A 5,534-nucleotide genomic window follows, 5' to 3' on the forward strand; every position below is an offset into this window, starting at 1 on the left:
CATTTATATACCATTTTATTCATAATTTTATTCTGCATCTTTCGTACGAACAAAGTTTTTTTGTATCTTTTACGGTTTAGACAGTATAAGGCAATCTGTGTAGTTGTTAACTTGTCAAAATGCAAAGTGCGGCTAGGTTGGAGCAATACTCCTCACGATTCGATATTTCTCTAAAGAAAACATATAAACTATTATACATCATTAGAAAGGTCTCAAAATTCTTAGTTCTTTTTCCATACATCACAACTTCGAATTTTGCACGGTGTAGCCTACAGGCGAGTTGCCGTCGTGAAAATTTGGAAAAATCGGAAAATCTAGAGAAAATTATATGAACACACCTAACCATTTATATACCATTTTATTCATAATTTTATTCTGCATCTTTCGTACGAACAAAGTTTTTTTGTATCTTTTACGGTTTAGACAGTATAAGGCAATCTGTGTAGTTGTTAACTTGTCAAAATGCAAAGTGCGGCTAGGTTGGAGCAATACTCCTCACGATTCGATATTTCTCTAAAGAAAACATATAAACTATTATACATCATTAGAAAGGTCTCAAAATTCTTAGTTCTTTTTCCATACATCACAACTTCGAATTTTGCACGGTGTAGCCTACAGGCGAGTTGCCGTCGTGAAAATTTGGAAAAATCGGAAAATCTAGAGAAAATTATATGAACACACCTAACCATTTATATACCATTTTATTCATAATTTTATTCTGCATCTTTCGTACGAACAAAGTTTTTTTGTATCTTTTACGGTTTAGACAGTATAAGGCAATCTGTGTAGTTGTTAACTTGTCAAAATGCAAAGTGCGGCTAGGTTGGAGCAATACTCCTCACGATTCGATATTTCTCTAAAGAAAACATATAAACTATTATACATCATTAGAAAGGTCTCAAAATTCTTAGTTCTTTTTCCATACATCACAACTTCGAATTTTGCACGGTGTAGCCTACAGGCGAGTTGCCGTCGTGAAAATTTGGAAAAATCGGAAAATCTAGAGAAAATTATATGAACACACCTAACCATTTATATACCATTTTATTCATAATTTTATTCTGCATCTTTCGTACGAACAAAGTTTTTTTGTATCTTTTACGGTTTAGACAGTATAAGGCAATCTGTGTAGTTGTTAACTTGTCAAAATGCAAAGTGCGGCTAGGTTGGAGCAATACTCCTCACGATTCGATATTTCTCTAAAGAAAACATATAAACTATTATACATCATTAGAAAGGTCTCAAAATTCTTAGTTCTTTTTCCATACATCACAACTTCGAATTTTGCACGGTGTAGCCTACAGGCGAGTTGCCGTCGTGAAAATTTGGAAAAATCGGAAAATCTAGAGAAAAATTATGAACACACCTAACCATTTATATACCATTTTATTCATAATTTTATTCTGCATCTTTCGTACGAACAAAGTTTTTTTGTATCTTTTACGGTTTAGACAGTATAAGGCAATCTGTGTAGTTGTTAACTTGTCAAAATGCAAAGTGCGGCTAGGTTGGAGCAATACTCCTCACGATTCGATATTTCTCTAAAGAAAACATATAAACTATTATACATCATTAGAAAGGTCTCAAAATTCTTAGTTCTTTTTCCATACATCACAACTTCGAATTTTGCACGGTGTAGCCTACAGGCGAGTTGCCGTCGTGAAAATTTGGAAAAATCGGAAAATCTAGAGAAAATTATATGAACACACCTAACCATTTATATACCATTTTATTCATAATTTTATTCTGCATCTTTCGTACGAACAAAGTTTTTTTGTATCTTTTACGGTTTAAGAGAAAATCGAGGAAAACTGGTTTGAACATTTATTGTAAAATTAGAAAATTTAAACAAATAATTATAAAAAATAATATAACTATATATAAATTCGTTTTATATTCATTGAGATCTATAAAAATCAATAAATACATAATTTTATACAAAAGTTTAAAAAAACCCAAAAAACACCTAAAAACTCAATAATTAACTATAATTCATATTGTCCATATATATAAAACTGTTTGAACATCTAACAAAATTTTCGACAAAAATTTTTCTATCATAAGGGTTCACAGTTCGAAATTTTCCCAGACTTTTGTCTTGACGATTCACACCGTAAGCGCGAGCAGGCCCTCGCCGCAGGTCAAATGCACATCGCTTGGGACTCAGTCAAATACCTACGCTGTGGCCGCGCGCCTTATATAGGGGGATAGGTCGTGTCGAGTGCGATGCGAGCAAGCTCAGGCTAAAGTACGCTATGTTGTTCGGGCGGGTACGGATATCATTCCCCGGTGTAGTTTTTACATCATATTCGATACTTTTAGTCTGTCAATGATATATTAGCGTAACTTTTAATAATGTTGTGAGCCACATCTAGAATTATATACCCCGTATATATTCGGATGCTGGTTTGCGGCTATAGATAACTGGTGGTAGGATCATTCGTTTTTAAACGTTCGATCAGAGAGAGTTGAAATTATTTGGGTCTGCGGACCGCAAATATGAAATCTATATATTTTAATAATATAGAATTTTACAAATTGACTACGGTCAAATATATGTGAATATAGCAGAACTAGCAAAGCTTCTCGCAGCGATGGTCTTTCGTTTTATGAACGTTTGATCGGAGCGAGTTGAAATTATTTGGGTCTGCGGACCGCAAATATAAAATCTATATATTTTAATAATATAGGATTTTACAAATGGACTAAAGTCAAATAGATGGGTGGTGCAGCAGAACTGACGAAGCTTCTCGCACCGAGGATCATTCATTTATGAACGTTCGATCGGTGCGAGTTAAAATTATTTGGGTCTGCTGACCACAAATATGAAATCTTGTGATTACTCGACAAATTATTGCTGTAATCAAGTGCGCTCCTATAGTATAATATACTGTGGGCAAAAGCTTCTGGCAATGATCATTCGTTTCATTAACGTTTGACCGGAGCTAGTCGCAAAATATTGCGCAGTGTGCAAAAGCAGCGTGACGCAGTTTACAACCGCTTAGCGCTCTTATGCATTGTGTGAGAGCACTGCCATGTATATCTGCTCGGTATCGCCAGATGCCTGAGCGAATGACGAAGTTCGTTGTGAAAACGGCGTTCTTTTTGAATATTATACTTTAAACGCATAGCTCAATCAATTCTTTGGGCGCTAGATGAAAGTCTAGTGTTTTAAAGTCGATTGTAGTAAACGCTTGCGTTAGTATTCTATATACTCTGCACATTTTATTCAAATTGTGCGAATTTGAACATTCGCTTCATTGCGTTGTTTTAAGAAAATGAAAAATCAGCGAAAGCAGATTTTTCAATCTCACACACAGTGAAATATTCATATTTCAATTTTAAAGCGAGGACGTTTGTTTTTGGACCACAACGTGCTCTAAAATTGCTAAAGTGGTTGCGCGTCCTAGAGAATTTATTTTCTTGCGACCCGCCATATAGCCTGTCCAGACCATCGCGGTGATGGTTCGCACGGTAACCCGAGGCGACCCGTCGCTGCAGGTCAAACTGTCGTAGACCGTGTCTAGAATAATATACGCCGTATATGTTCGGATGTCGGTTTACGGCCGGGTTCTGGACCTTATTTATAAGTGTTCAACCATACTGTACAGCATATCCGCGGGCATGTGTCGTTGACGCAAAGACTCTTATGCGGAAAATAAAATATACAAATGCAATCAACTCAATACTCTCCGAGCGAGAATAAAAGTTAGTTATAACGATGAATTCTTATAATGAATTCGCCCCGACGTTTTCAATCTAACGAAGGGTAAAGAGACTGTTTGAAATTAACTGGGTCTGCGGACCGCAAATTTCATGTACGGACCGCCGTTTCGACGGTTGTTAAAGGTCTAGCCTCTGTGTAAGCGCAGAATATATAAAATATCAAGTCGCGATGTAAACTGTTCGTCATGTCCAGGGAATATCGTACGACTCAGATATATATATGTAAGAAAATTCGTTGTTTAGAAATATTCATCGAACTTTTCTATACAAAGTGTGGTCTCTCGGGTGACGCCGAGGGACATTTACGCACTATGCTATTATATATATAGCACCCTGGTTGATCCTGCCAGTAGTATATGCTTGTCTCAAAGATTAAGCCATGCATGTCTCAGTGCAAGCCACATTAAGGTGAAACCGCGAATGGCTCATTACATCAGTTATGGTTCCTTAGATCGTACCCACATTACTTGGATAACTGTGGTAATTCTAGAGCTAATACATGCAAATAGAGTTCCGACCAGAGATGGAAGGAATGCTTTTATTAGATCAAAACCAATCGGTGGCGGGCTTGCCTTGCTCACCGTTTGACTTGGTGACTCTGAATAACTTTGTGCCGATCGCACGGTCTAGTACCGGCGACGCATCTTTCAAATGTCTGCCTTATCAACTGTCGATGGTAGTTTCTGCGACTACCATGGTTGTTACGGGTAACGGGGAATCAGGGTTCGATTCCGGAGAGGGAGCCTGAGAAACGGCTACCACATCCAAGGAAGGCAGCAGGCGCGCAAATTACCCACTCCCGGCACGGGGAGGTAGTGACGAAAAATAACGATACGGGACTCATCCGAGGCCCCGTAATCGGAATGAGTACACTTTAAATCCTTTAACGAGGATCTATTAGAGGGCCAGTCTGGTGCCAGCAGCCGCGGTAATTCCAGCTCTAATAGCGTATATTAAAGTTGTTGCGGTTAAAAAGCTCGTAGTTGAATCTGTGTCCCACACTGTCGGTTCACCGCTCGCGGTGTTCAACTGGCATGTCTGTGGGACGTCCTACCGGTGGGCTTAGCCCGTAAAAAGGCGGCCCAACTCAAAATCCTACCAAGGTGCTCTTCACCGAGTGTCGAGGTGGGCCGGTACGTTTACTTTGAACAAATTAGAGTGCTTAAAGCAGGCTCATTCGCCTGAATATTGTGTGCATGGAATAATGGAATAGGACCTCGGTTCTATTTTGTTGGTTTTCGGAATTCCGAGGTAATGATTAATAGGGACAACTGGGGGCATTCGTATTGCGACGTTAGAGGTGAAATTCTTGGATCGTCGCAAGACGGACAGAAGCAAAAGCATTTGCCAAATGTGTTTTCATCAATCAAGAACGAAAGTTAGAGGTTCGAAGGCGATCAGATACCGCCCTAGTTCTAACCATAAACGATGCCAGCTAGCGATCCGCCGAAGTTCCTCCGATGACTCGGCGGGCAGCTTCCGGGAAACCAAAGCTTTTGGGTTCCGGGGGAAGTATGGTTGCAAAGCTGAAACTTAAAGGAATTGACGGAAGGGCACCACAAGGAGTGGAGCCTGCGGCTTAATTTGACTCAACACGGGAAACCTCACCAGGTCCAGACACCGAAAGGATTGACAGATTGAGAGCTCTTTCTTGATTCGGTGGGTGGTGGTGCATGGCCGTTCTTAGTTGGTGGAGTGATTTGTCTGGTTAATTCTGATAACGAACGAGACTCTAGCCTGCTAAATAGACGTACTTTCTGGTATCGCAAAGACCCTCCGCTTCGGCTTCGGTCGTTGTTGGCTGTGGT

The 5,534-nt window shown here is 39.4% G+C and overlaps 1 non-coding gene across 1 annotated transcript in view; it reads left to right on the forward strand.

Moving 5' to 3' along the window:
* Positions 1–4,056: 4,056 nt before the first annotated feature.
* The window catches only part of LOC113387136, a 1,927-nt gene continuing 449 nt past the window's right edge, over positions 4,057–5,534 (forward strand). Inside the window, exon 1 of the ribosomal RNA XR_003368097.1 lies at positions 4,057–5,534. This exon is cut by the window's right edge and continues 449 nt beyond it. This is a non-coding gene — a ribosomal RNA (small subunit ribosomal RNA).

Source organism: Ctenocephalides felis, unplaced genomic scaffold, assembly GCF_003426905.1.
Source record: "Ctenocephalides felis isolate EL2017-DRISC unplaced genomic scaffold, ASM342690v1 CF-g0.4_SCAFFOLD_03571, whole genome shotgun sequence".
NCBI classification, from domain to species: Eukaryota; Metazoa; Arthropoda; class Insecta; order Siphonaptera; family Pulicidae; genus Ctenocephalides; species Ctenocephalides felis.